The sequence below is a fragment of the Anneissia japonica genome, unplaced genomic scaffold (assembly GCF_011630105.1).
Source record: "Anneissia japonica isolate Jap-2015-1 unplaced genomic scaffold, ASM1163010v1 scaffold284995_len508010_cov190, whole genome shotgun sequence".
NCBI classification, from domain to species: Eukaryota; Metazoa; Echinodermata; class Crinoidea; order Comatulida; family Comatulidae; genus Anneissia; species Anneissia japonica.
The window spans coordinates 85,112-100,177 of record NW_022730633.1 but is presented as its reverse complement, the minus strand read 5'-3'; the positions used below and the strand labels follow the sequence as shown (position 1 = coordinate 100,177).

Here is a 15,066-nt window from a genome sequence, read left to right as displayed (position 1 = left end):
TGTTAAAATCCAGGAGAAATACAAGAGAAATTCAAATTCCGGAAGAAAATGTGGAATTTCCGGAAGACCGGGAGATGAACCAAAATTCCTGAAGACTCCAGGGCAATCTGGGAGAATTGGGAGCGCTGTGATTTAGTTGAGTTACTTTAGCAATTTGAATTAAATTGAAAATGTATGATAGTAGATAACTGCATTAGCTGTGTACGTTTACGACTGCAACCGTTGCTCTTTGTGAGGCAGTTAATGTGCTAAACACACTTTTAACCTACTAGTATGTACTTTTAATTGTGTCAAACGGGGACATTTTATTTCATGGTGTGTCAAGTATGTATTGTAAAAAGCATGTAATGATAGAAACTGCCCTCTTGAACTGTCTTATATTATGAGAAATCCCAGCGTTTTTTTTTTGTTTTGCGATTGAACAGTCATGACTTGAAGATAACATCTCAATGTCAATGTCACCATGGTGTCACAAAGTCAACTTTTGATATCGTTCTTCCGGCAAACATGGGAAAATAGAAGTCTCTTGATATCATTTTCCGTTCTAATTTGTTAAAGAAACGATAGCATCCGTCTACAATCCATTTCAAGGTGTTCCTCCCAAAGTGTTTGTATAGTCAACAGTGTAGAATTTCAAGCTTACAGTATGAAAGTGCATTCTAATGTGAAAACATACTGGTGAAAATGATACCAAAAACACTTAAAATTTCAGAAATGATCCTACTGTTTTATCGTCAGATCCTACTGTGAACTTTTAATGATACACTCTTTGTTTTGACATAAATAATTTAAAATAAGTTTTTAGTGCATAATTACTATTTATTTTTGTAGGCCTTTACTAAAATGATTGAAATTTTTTTAAATAATAAAATATCTGTAAGTTAAAATGAAGTGTTTTATTCTTGACAGTTTATTTTGATTTAAAGCTTAAACGTGCAATTCAGTGTTAAAATAATTTTGATTTAAGTTTACCACATTTACCACAGACATTAAATGTCATGCAAAGTTTGTAATGAGTATACCTAATAATTCATAACAAATAATTAACTACAAGTCAAATATGAAAAAAAAAAAACATGTGCTGAATCACAAAGGAAATCAAATCTGATGAAATAACAACAAAGTATACATTTTTTCATGACAATTTTGATTTCATTTCCAAAGTAAATTCTAATGGTCTCCACTATATCAAGATTTAATTTTGGGTGCTAGGTCCTCCTATGTTGTTCACCTTCAACCTCTAGCCTTTAGATCAAACAATACACACTTGTTTTTCCTTTTTTAAACCACATAGTCAGGCCTGGAAAAAAAATGTGCCTCCGACCATGAAAATTGTCTAGATAAAAATGCCTCTAGCACCAAATGTTATATGTACAATATAGCCCAACAGTTATTTTTTAAAGTTTCCCCCCCCCCCCAAATGCCCCTGAAACATTTATAATGTCTCCGACCGCCGGTCGCATTGTCGCGCACTTTTTCCAGCCCTGCATATATTCCTATGTGAATTTAAATGGTGATAAAAAAAAAGTCACAGTTTAACTTCAGATCTTTAAGAATAAGAGGATTCTGAATAAACATTTAATAAAATATAAATTATATGTGAAATTATCCTTTAGCTTAATTTATACAGTGAACAGAAATTGAGATGTACATTGCTAACCTACTGTTAATGCTATATCAATTTAATACCAAGTTTATAAAATCAGTTTACATATAGTGTCTACTTACCAGTTGAATATATAAATGCTCTAAAATAGTAGCAGGTAGTCCTTTTTGAACTTGAAGATAATTTACATTCAAAGATTATGTCTTGTAATCCTGCTGCTATAACAGTTCCTCTCCTGGCTGTTGATAAATAGACCAATCATGTTCACCATATAAAAAGATTCAACGCTAATCAATATATATATAAAAAAAAAAACTTGAAGAGTCTGACACTGAGAGCCAATCAATTAGTTATTCATTCATGTGTTATGGCCATGCAGTATGATGGTCACGGTATTGGATTCACAGCAGGTATAGGCCAATAAGGTGTATCCATAGTGGACCCAATGGTGTATCAGAACACTTGAAACCTGGACAATTGATTTTCAGTTTCGCTGACACCTGGTAGGCAATCTTAACTAGCCTCATATCAAAGAAGATCAGATCCATTAAGACCATTATCGCTATTGTGTAGTTTAAAGTAGAATATTCATTATTAATAATGTCCTTGGGTTTGTTTGCTTAATAATATGAACTGGTAATTGAGTACAGTAATTATGTTAAATCTACTACATTTTAAGATCCTTTTTTTTTTGTATATTGATATCATTATATCAAGATTTCCTAATGTGCTTTAAAAAGAAATCACTTCATATTTGTTTTTTAATTTTATTTGAGGAAATAAAACCATTACTGAATAGATATGAAAACAGTACAATATATTTTAATACAGAGTTGGTGGTGTTTCTTTAGATCTCCATCCATCTTGATGATGTGAGAGTTAAGGCTAACTCAAACAACATCATACCCAGTGCAGCCCGACGCGATTTGTTGTCACGTCGGGTCTATGTAAATGAAACGCAGACGCGATGGTTTGTGTCGGGGCAGTCGTGTCATAGAAAATTAAACATGTTTTAAATATTTCTCAAGACGGCTTAAGACTGTCCCCAACAATGATGTTCAGCCATGTAGAAAAGAGCTAATAAATGTTGACACTTCATTTGCCATAAAGTCTGTTGAAAAGTGGTAGTATATGTTTGCCTTCAGTAGTTTGAGTTCAGATTAAGGTACAGTTTGCCCTCCAGTTCGAGACCCCTCTGATTCTGAGACCCCCTTTAATTCAAGACCACTTTTTTGAACTTACCAGAACAATCTTTAATTTTTTATTTACAGTCTGTTTGACACTGAGATAGTATCTGTGTTCCATTATTTTTCCCATCAAAATACAAATATACAGTAGTTATGATGTATTCATAAACAATTAGTTTCACAAAATAGGTTAACATAAAAAAAAGTCTATAAACTATAGTCAACAAAATTTGTTTTTGTCTTTAATCTGAACTTTCATCAAGCTTCTAATCTAACACATTTGATGGTGATTATTGGAGTTGATGATGATTCTCTGTGGAAGCATCAACATGGCTATTTGCACTATGTTAAAAGGTTAGGGATTAATGACCATTTTATGAATAGCAAGTGATATGTAACATATCTTTTGTTTACTGTATAGGACTATACAGTGAAAGCACATTGAAGTTCAGTGACTTATTTTTTCATACTATTTTTTTTTAAATTTTCCTTTACTAGTATTATTGCATTACATTCTTAATGCGAAATTTACCAATTAAAAATATATTTAGAACTGTTTTAATATACTTGTAGGGTTTATCTAATATCCCATTTTTAAAGTTTAATTTTATTTTGCATATGTGACCCAAGCTCACAAACGGACTGTAAACTCGCACTGCACTGTATTGAGAAACATGCCTCAATATTCCAGGATAGGGCGTAGAACGTGAATTTTGTGTGAATTTGGTTTTTGTGTAATAAATAAAGTATAACTATTAATCTTACTATTCCTGAGGTTTGAGTTTAAAATTCCAACTGTAAGAGGTAAAATTTAGCCATTTTCGGATGGAGCTAATGAAAAATGAATAGAAACCTGCCGAAAATAAAAACATTTTTCTCAAAAACTTGATTTAAGAAAGTTGATAAGATGACAATTATTCAAACGGTCATAACTTTGCTTCCAGACACCCGATTGAGTTAATTTAACTGTCATTTTAAAGTAAATGATATGTTCTATGCCTTTATAACAAAAACTCATTTTGGCCTGCGGACGAGTTTACAGCCCGTTTGTGAGCTTGGGTCACAATGTCTCACAATTTTTAATTGTTTTCTTTACTTAATGTATATTTTTCAAGTGAAGCTTATCAAAAGATTGAACTGTTTTAGTATTCTCGTTTCCCTAATATCCCATCTCTAAAGTAGTTAAGAATTTTTATTTGTTCATAATTTTAACTACAGTATTATCATAGAACTTTTTTATTTGATGATAAACCTAACACAGTGGATGTAAACGTAGTGCAAGCCTTCGTATATAAAAGTAATCTAGATGAACTATTCGAATATCTTAGTTTGTAAATTTAGTATCTGTAAATTTATTTATGGAATTTGCGCAATACAATTTATAAATTATATACAGAATTGTAAACCTTGCGCTTGTGAAATTCAACATGCTATGAACTAGAATTGTACCCTACAGTAATGCATTACAATGGCCTTTGCTGTACTATGGGCTGATACACTTCATCACAAATCTGGTTGAGAACCTACGCGTCATGAGCGCAGAGGATTTGTAATTTTGAATAATGTTATGATGGTAACTGTGTGTAAAACAATTCTAAAAATATATTATGGTATTAACTTTACCCTATATTATCTGTAAGGATTATTATCTGATCAGTTGATTGTGAATTGTGCTTTGAGAATAACATGTTCTAATTAGAAAATCCAATGGATTATACCAATTAGGCCTCATAGTTCAGTGAGTATGACAACCTGGAATAACCAAATGATAAGCACAGACACTCTTGGGTATGATCTCGTTAGAGAGCACACTTATTTTGTTAAGCACTGGATGTAAACAATTCTGAACCAAGCCTAATATATCAATGCTTCAGCAAACAAGATAAAAGGGACAAACTATAAAGATTCTAAACTAAAGATATAAGATTCCCTTATTTTCCAAATATTAATACATATTGAGAATAAATTCTTTATTTAATATAAAAACATAATAATTAAAATAAGAAGATACAAACAATTATGTACTTTAACACGTTGACTACCTTGTAGGTTCTTTCCTGTGTGCCAAAAAAAGTTGACTTGTACAAACTTACATAAGTTTTCTCATCCGATTTTTGCATGGGTTGGTATATGTTCAGAGGGTGCCCCCATTTGTGCAATCATGTGTACTGCTGGCAACATAACTCAACAAACATACATACGTTATTTGTATGTTATAGTCTACAGGTAGGTGTATCTTCCCCAAACTACCAACCTTTAAGTCTGTGGCTCTACAATATATAACAAAGAAGTAATAAATGCTAGAGTGTTACCCGATTTTGAAGAGTATAGTCGTCCCTAGTACCCTCAGCAACACTTTGTGGGACAAGTATACTCGTGTCTGGCAGCGGACGTGTTAAAAGCCTATATAGTTTTTCAACATTTCTTACTAAATGGGTGCTAAATCTCATAGCATAATCCTTGGTGAAAATTAAGCTTTATTGCTGTGCATTGTACACATATCAATACTGTATATCGGATACCAAAACAATCTACCATGTACCTATTTATATGCTTGAATTAAACATCTGTAGGTTAAATAGACCTTTCCGAAGTGTCAATCAAACTTACCAACTGACCAATCAGAAAAGGGCCAGGATTGTGCGTGTCCAACAAACACACGTGTAGTCCCACAAATGCACATGTTCGCATATGTTTTTACTTTGTTGTTTTGTGTAACCTTAGCAACAATAACCAAGTGACTTAGCTGAAAGGTCCATTGCATTGCCCATGGGCACACTACCCACTACCTCAATATTAAAGCCCAAGTTCCCGGCAAAATTTCAGTTCTTAGAAATGTCTGATTTTTATTATGTTATAAAGATTTATAACTGAACTTAGACTTCCTAAACATGAAGAAAATGTTAAAGATAAGACTGAAATTTGATTTTTTTTGTGTTCCACACAAAAAATAAACGTGGATGAATTTTTTATGTTTGAAGAAATATAGTAGGCGCTGGAACATTAGCCTATCAACACTGCTAGGCTAAGCCTAGCCTTAGCCGATTTAGGTTCTGTTATCAGACATAAACATGGCTGACATGATATTTTCCATTGCTAGTATTGACACTTGTGAAATATGATGTTTCAATGGAATTATTTCAAATTTAAAAAAAAATTTATTCTGACCGACCGCAGTGTGTGAGATGAAAATTAAAAAAACTAATCTCATTAGAGAGGGCGCACTTTATTGACTGTATAAAGTATACACAAAAGCATCGCAAAAGCGAGAGTATTTCAGCAGCTGCAATCTAAAACCTCTTAATTTGCCTGGTAACAAAGACGTTAATAAGAAAATGATAATCTCATATGAGAAATAGTCTCTATTTCTCATTTTCTTTTGTCCTTTTGCGTAAAACTAAAATTTATGCCAATATTTTTCCAATGTTTAGAATAATGCATGCATTTTTCTACAAAAATTCTTTTTTTTAGTAAAATTTTTTTCGGGAATCGAGCTTTAAGACGATAGAAGCAAACAGGGTTATTTAAGAGTGGAAATTTTATACAGTGTATGTCCCTACTAACATAATGGTTAAAAGAAACAGTTTTTGCAATTTAATGAAACTTAAATAAACTGTAGCAATATGTAAACATAAAATAGTAAAGTTTGAAGCATTATAGCTAGGTTCATATGGGATTATAGCCAGATGAAGTAGCTGATCTACTTGCCAAGTTAATTGGATTGAATTCACTAATCGCGTTCAACGTTAAGGTTAGAGCGAGATATTTTGACTACCAGAAATTTGGAAAACACATCATTAGACAGGAAGTACAATCGCATGGTGAGTAATTACTGTTGATTTTCGCGCGACTAGTTTATGCTAGATCGAGATTAGGCCTATAGGCGTAAACTAGGCCTAGGTCTCGGCGGTTGATTAGACTGGCCGAGGAGTCCAGCTGGAGGGTTTTCACTGGGTTTTCCCCCAAGTATTTCGTTTAGCGCGTGGTAGTGTGGGCATGCTGATTTCGGGTCATCCCTTATTACATAGGCCAACCTCTTGCCCGTCCCACAAATAAAAACGTCTCTCACAGCCTTGTGGTCTGCTCTTAGATTTTTCAACTTTGTCACAACAATTTCCGATGTTATGCTATTGTGGCCCAAGTCCCGCATTCTCTCTGCTATCCTTTCGTGGACACCAGCCTTCTGACGGTACAATTTATCTTCAACTTTTTCGGCGATTTCTGGCTCCCTCCAGATATCTATTAAATCACGTTCCTGCGCATACATCCAGAGATGACGTTTCTTTACTGACTTTTTGGCAATCATTTGCAAAATAACACTTCTGAATGGTGTTTATGATAGTAACTAAAAAATGCGCTAACCAGCAAGCATGGAAGGTCACTTTGCTTCAATTTGATTGGTGTATTCGTGACCCGTGGCCACCCGCTATTTAATTGTTTACTGGCTTTAGGCTGGATTAAGAAGTTAGTCAACATAAATTTACTCGACTGGCTTAGTCGAGTTGTGGCCTTCATCTCGCCATACTTGAGCAGTCATACTCAAACTTATGGCGAGATCTTCTAGCTTATCCACTAAAATTATCTCGCCATAGTTGGATATGAACGGAGCTAAGGTTTCCTAGGTCTGAAATCTTAATTGCCTTGTGTCCTTGGAAAGACAATTATGCTAACTATCGTACCCTTCAAATGTGGGTTTTGTTTGCATAATTAATAACCACTGTGCAAAACAAGTAATTCAGTACACATAATCAGATAGCAGTGGGGAATTCCTTCCTGTTAATATTGAACATTTACTGCTACGGCGTTGTAGTTTTGTATGTACTCAATTCAGTGTACAGTACTTTATCCAGCAGTAACTGCAAGTAGCTTGTAACTTTCATAGCGAATTCTATGACGACGGTACAGTATTATTATGAATGATAGGTTCCAGGGTTCTCTCACATGACCAAATTAAGTTTAGGTCATGAATATTCAGTGATATCTTCAAATTTACAGTATTACTGGTTGATTAAAAACATTGAATACTCAAAGCGGGTGATGTGTTTGGAAGGGGGTTTTAAAAATAGTGCGCCCTCTATATTTCTTGCATGCCTTAATATCAGACTTTTTGTCCACTTTGAAGATACTGCGTTCTGGTTATGGCATGGCCTGGTTTCCATAAAAATTACTACACGCTATTGCCGACTCCTTTGGCGACACTGATTGGAATCAAGGAGCGTTTCCGATTGCGTCGGAGACAGCTAGGCAGTATTGCAGTAAAAACACTGTAGCGACTGTGTAGCAATTGTATGGAAATCAAGCTTTAGTGAGCAATCTGTCCCCAACTGCACCTACTGTTTAATGCTCCTTGTCACCAGCTACACCTCAAATGTATAACAAACATGAATTATAGAATGTCTAAAAGCCAAGCTTTACTGTATGAATATGTAATTTGCTATAAGTACTCTATGCCCCAAGCTGAACCTAGTGATTATGTTCCTTGTCCTCTGCTACACATCAATTGTATATGAATTATGGAATGTCTACTGTAAAAGCCAGCATTACTGTTAAATAAATTTGATGTTATAAAATGTATAAAAGCCAATCTCCCTGGCTTACGCTCATGCAATCCAGATAGAATTTGGTCTGTTGCAAACACAACAGACAATATCTCATCATCTATTAAAATTTAAATTTAAAACTCCCTCAATTAACAAATTTGTTAACATTTGGAAATGCAATTAGAATGCCTATAAATTATTTTCTGTTAAAGTAAACAAGAGACGTTTTGTAAATGAAAACAGATTGACAGTGACAAACTGTGATGTATACATGATTTTTTTAAATAGTTTGTTAATGCATGAGTTTACTATTAAAATTATATATAGAAAAATTAAGTGGAAAATTTTAAAGGTAAATCTAGTGTAAACACGTAAGCCTCTGGGAAATAGAGCGAGTATTCAAACATAGACATTATATACTGATTGCATGATAGCATTGTTGATATGTTTTTAATTAGTTAATATAAGTCTTGGTTTCAATAATTTTATAATTTGTAACAATAATAAATCAAACGTATTACACAATACCGCACAGGAAATATTTTTGTTTGAGAGCTGGCATATACATCATATTGGGTGAGTCGAGTAGCTGAGCGGTATGGCAGGGGCGCCGTTAACTATAGCCTTAACATCAGCGCTGGTTCCAGCCGTTCATTATCCAGGGTTCATTTGGTAGAACCAAGTCTTCTCGGGTATGGACTTAAAATGGAGGTCCATTGTATACCTCTAGCTCGTGTGCACTTTAAAGAACCCATTGCATCTTTCGGTCACGGACCACGCCCATAGACAGTTCAGCACAATAACACAATTATGTGTTATTCTCCTACCTTTACCTTTACCCTATATTATTATCTGTCAGACTTTGGTCTTATACTGTAGACATTTGTTTGATTGCATACCATGGCTAGTATTTAAACATGGACTTTATCTACTGTATTATTGCATTGATAAGATGTTTTTAATTAGTTAGTATAAATCTTGGATCAATCATTTTCTGATTTTATCATAATAATACAGCATAGGAAACATTGATGTTTGGGAGCTGGCATACATTGTCATAGTTTTATCTGTCAGACTTAGATTTTGTTTATTCTTTATTCAAACTCTATTTATAGAGGGTAACCCTTCCAATTGGACCAAGAAGGCCAGCTGATGTTCAGGGGCCCTCTAAAACACATCAGAAAAGATGTTAGAATAATATTAATTAGAAAAATACAAAAGGTACAAAAAGACAAAAAGAAGTACAAATGCATAAATATATAGGAAAAAATATATGAATGAATAATAATAATAATAATAATAATAATAATAATAATAATAATAATAATGATAATAATAATAATAATTAAATTAATAAATAAATAAAAATTGATATAGATAAAAATGTAAATAAATTTATGTGATATTCGCACTACTATCAAAAATATATGTTTTCAATTTTAGATTTAAAAGTGATGAGGTTTGTACATTCTTCAGTGAAATTGGGAGATTATTAAAAAACTTGGGAGATAAATAACTAAATGAACTTCTAAAGCTTTCTAGTTTTCACTTTGGGTTCGAGTAAGTTTCCCCTGGATGTACCACTTGTCCGGGTGCTCACAGGGACCCTGGAAAGGCGCTCTGTCAAGTAACCCGGTGCAATGTTATTAAGTGCTTTGAATGTTAAACAGCCTACCTGGTACTGCACCCTCTGAGACACACACTATCTTAAGTGATGTTAAAAGAGTGTTGTTGGAGGTGCGTGGTGGAGTTTTTAATATAATTCGCATTGCCCGGTTTTGAAGCTTTTGAACTTTTGCAACGTGTTGAGCATTACCTTTATACTGTAGACATTATTTGATTGTACACTGTCAATCACATCACAAAAACTAACATATTTAAACATGCACTGCTATCACACAATTTGTTTAGTATAAATTACAAAATGTTATAATACCATCTGATTAGTCTGATCAAATTTTTAACTCTGAAAGACATATATTCCTATATAGTAAAAACAGAAATTTATTTTATGAAGGTACAGTATGTAACTAGGTGCCTGTTAGGTATAAACACCATTCACTAATTATTAGCTAAAGTATATATCTCCAGGGAGCTCAACAAATCCAACTATTATTAATGTCTTCCGTGGAGTTTGATCCAATGACCGGGCTAAAACTGGGGTAATAATGTAAAGCTGACATAATAATAATACCATGTGGTAGAACTAAAGAGGAATAGGAAGGAAATTAGTTTTGTCTGATTAACATTTTGTAATATATACATAAATTTCTTTATTTACAATTTCGTAATATATAACTGACAGTTTTACAACTGAAATCATCATACATATTAATATTTAACCAAACAAAGAAAGAAAGAAAGAAATGCTTTCAAAAACAAAGAAAATGATTATATATAGAACATCAAACATTTACAAAAGGTGTTAAACTAGAGAAAAATTACTGATTGTACCACACTTTGCTTTCATAATATTTTTTTAGATTTCACAGTGGTAATGATTGCATAATTTAAATTTGGCTATATTGCATTACAGCCAATCAATAGAGATTTTTTTCAACACTTATAGATAGATGAATTAAGACCCAACATTTTTCTAACATTACCATTAGTTTCCTTTTTTTATATAGTGCCATACAACTAATTCCACTAAATTTCATTTCATTTTTTCATTCTTTTTTTTGTCATTTTTTCATTCATTACTATACTCCTTTTAAAATTTATTCATCTTGTTATTTATTCCTTTTATTTGTCATCCGGTATAATTCATTTCATTTGTCTAATTTTTTTTTTGTTACCAAGTATCATCTATCCCTTTTAATCTAGTGTCATTCTTTCTTTTACTTGTCATTCATTTACTACCATCCGTTCAACTTTTATTCTTTATATTTTTCACCCAGTGCTGTTTTTTTTTATTGTCTCATACTGAAATGTTATTCCCTTTTTTTTTTTTTGCTAAGTGCTATCTATTCCTTCTTCCATTAAGTGCCATCCATTCTTTTTCTGTTTTATTTTTCAGTGGATGCATTTGTTTTCTTTTTTTCATTCAGTTCACTTTTCATTATTACAGTTTTTTTATGCAATGTAATATACTCCTGTTGTATGCCAAACTTTAATTGGTGATCCGCTAACGTTAGCGGATCACCTATTGTTATTGTACGGAATCATCATCTTCAACTTTTTTATTCTTCTTTCTTTCTCCCCTTTTTTGTTTGCACGATATCTCAAAAAATGCCACGAGTTACGAACAATCGCTGTCATCGAACATTTGGCTTGGTCTGGAATAGTCATGGTAAGCTTTTCAACGCGCTCAGTCATGCGTGACGTCATCTACGCGCAATTTTGCGTTTTTACATTATCGATAATATCAGCCTAACCAATTGCCATTTCGAAATCGTATTAAGTGAGCATTAACTTCGGATTAATGTTGAATGTACTGTACCTTAATTCGACGCGTGCACTTCACCACGCGCGCGTACGCGTTCGTCAAAATTTTAAAATGCTCAAAATCACTTTTTGACTAAATTAGAGCACGTTTTAGGCCATTTTGAGCATTTCAAATGTTTCCATTACGCGCGCGCATTTTTACGTGCGCAGCACTTACGAAAGCAAGAAATTACGTTATTTTACATATTTTGAGTTCCTGACATTGTTTTCACAAATTTCCATTCTTTTCGGTCATCTTTTGGCCAATAGCAATACCATACGTGCGCATCAAACATAGGTATCTTTGCGCGTATTTGTGCCGCTATACAGTGAAATTATGCTAAAATCAGACCTATTTTTAATCAGTTATAGCTCCGTAGGTTGAAAGGTGACCCCCAATTTTTATTACATATTCTGAAAGCACATAAGTTGTAAATCTGATTTTATTGATCATAATGGCTGATCGGACATTGTGACGTCATCATATTGGCATCTGAATTGAATGAAAGTGAATTATAGCTATGACGTCATTTTTGAAAATAGGCATTTGAGCGTATCTCGCTTATCCTTGATCGATCGTCTTCCAACTTTGAGTATGTTATAGCTGAGACAATTCTCTTTCACATATTTGACTTCTTTTTATATTTTGATGACGTCATCATGGTCAAAAAAATTGTTTTTTCTGACCCCCTCATTTCTCTTTCTTCAAAACGTTGATGAGCCCATATAATCTTAACCACTCGTCATTTCTAAATCATATTAGGTGAGCATAAGCTTCAGGTCAAGGTTGAATGTTATGTACCTTAATTTTCCGTTCGCGCCTTTTATCGTCCACGTACGCGTGCGTCAACATTTATATAAGCATAAAATCATGAATATTTTTAATCAGTTATAGCTCCTTAGGATGAAAGGTGACCCCCAATTTTTATTACATAATCTGAAAGCACATGAGTTGTAGATACGATTTTTTACTTTATAATGGCTGATCGGACATTGTGACGTCATCATATTGCCATTTGAATTGAAAAACTGAATTTTTATTTATGATGCCATTATGTTTATACTCGTTTGAACGTATCTCGCTTATTCTTGATTGATTGTCTCCCACCTGTGAGTATGTTATAGCTAAATCAATTCTCTTTAAGACGTGACTCCTTATTTTTCATTTTGATCACGTCATCATGGTCAAAATGAATGAATTTTTGGAGCCCTTTTATCTCTCATTCTTAAAAGATGTACAGAAATAGAACAGAATGAGGGCGGCAGACTGTATTTCGATGCTATCAGACAAATATATATAGGTTATATGAAGGGAAAGTTCGTGTGGCATTACCGACTAACAGGCGGTTTTAAATACACTTGACAATGTTTAATTTTGTGTGCTATTACTGTGCACGCAGACATGGTGACGTGCGTGTCTGTTAAAATTTGAAAATTCTCCATATTACTATTTAGATAGTTTAAAGAACGTTTCGGGTCATTTTCGGCATTTCAAAACTTTCCATAATTTACCCGCTGTACCTTCATTGCCACGCACACAGCATATACTAAAGCTGGAAATTACGCGTTGTTACATATTTTGTGTTCCTGACAGTCAGGAGTCTCTCTTTGTGACATTACCGTGCTCACGGGCGTCAAGACGTGCGTGTACGCATGCGTAAATCTTTTTAAATGCTCAAAATTATTCTTTTTTTAAAAAAACTAATTACAGCATATGTTAGCATATTATAAATCTTTTCAATCAGCACCGCGCGCGCTTCCTGAGGGTGAAAGTACGGCGGATCACCGAATTCGTCCTCAGTGACGAGTTCAAATCTAGTTTTATTTACATTCATTCATAATGAATACATGTATAGTATTAATAACAATATTCATCTATTCCTTTGCTAAATTTTATCAGTACATTCACTCCAGTTTTCTGTGGAATAGTTTCCTTCTACTTTTCTTAGAAGTACAGTGTACTGTCACTTATCTAGGTGCTTCCGCTGACCGAACAAACTATGAATGTCACAATAAATGTGAACGTATAAGGCATATGATAATTAAATACCTGTTAATGTTCTTGTTCTATTTTACTTTCTTCGCTCTTATTTTATAAATGCCTGGAATTGATCATTTCAAGAAATGCATGTCACCACTTTAGGTTTAAGACATGACATTAATCATTTTATTAGTATTTTTTTTATGATTTAATGCCTTTTTTGTTTTGTTTCGAGTATTAATCAAAAACACACTAGTTGATACAATTGTCCATTAGGAAAATTAATCTACCTTTTACTGTGAAAGTACTTTGTAAGTTTAACCTTTTTCAAAGTTAACAGAGTTATTAAGTGGAAATATGGTAAGAATACATTATATATTGTATTCATTTTTTGGTTTATTTTTCTGTTCATTGATTTTAAATCTTCATTCTTTCAAGCACTTACTTTCCATTTGAAAGTGTTGGAATCTTTGCCAATGAACATGACAAGGAATAGCTTTGTGATCAGTAATTATATTCCACTTAATACTAAATAGGCTTGCAGCCCCCTTTGATCCCAGATTGTGGTAAATACTAAATTACAGGCCTGCCTCACACATCTCGCAGGAGTCCTACACATTTAACTTCGACCCCATGCCCTCACGCGAGGCCTATATATTCCAGAATTTGTTCTAATTATATTTTTTTAATGTGCTATTTTCTCAAAACGTACAAACGCAACTATTGGCGCTAGTGATCCCGTAGCGATCATCACAGTGTTTGACACCACCTCTCCGTGAGTAAAGTAAGTTAGATCTGAGTGAGCAAATGAGTGACGAGCTTACATAATGCCGCAAAGCAAGATGTCTGACATCGAAAGCAGTGAGGATGGCAACAACTCTGCCAAAAAAGTGGGCCCATGTCAACTACAAATTAAAATTTTACAATGTACTGTACCTTAATTTTACATGTGCGATTCGTTATGTGCGCGTACGCGTGCGTCAAATTTTTAAAAAGCTCAAAATCACTTTTTGACTAAATTAGAGCACGTTTCATTTTGAGCATTTCAAAAATTTTTGAAATTTTCCACTACGCGCGCACATTTTTTCGCGCGCAGCGCGTACGGAAGCTAAACATTATGTTTTTTCACATAGTTTGGGTTCCTGACATTGTTTTCACAAATTTCCATTCTTTTTGGTCATCTTATGGCCAATAGCAATGCCGTACGTGTGCATCAAATATAGGTATCTTTGCGCGGATTTGTGCCGATATACAGTGAAAATATGCTAAAATCAGGCCTATTTTTAATCAGTTATAGCTCCTTAGGATGAAAGGTGACCCCCAATT

General features: G+C 33.6%; 2 protein-coding genes across 4 annotated transcripts in view; one reads left to right on the top strand and one right to left on the bottom strand.

The window, feature by feature from the left end:
- Nucleotides 1-2,084, bottom strand: part of LOC117114976 (G-protein coupled receptor 54-like) — a 52,782-nt gene extending 50,698 nt beyond the window's left edge. For all 3 annotated transcript variants that reach the window (XM_033258605.1, XM_033258604.1, XM_033258606.1), the window contains exon 1: nt 1,729-2,084. The gene's annotated coding sequence lies outside the window, so the exon portion shown is untranslated. The remainder of the gene's footprint in view (nt 1-1,728) is intronic.
- Nucleotides 1-15,066, top strand: part of LOC117114977 — a 38,449-nt gene that overhangs the window by 13,518 nt on the left and 9,865 nt on the right. The gene's annotated exons all lie outside the window — the stretch shown is intronic.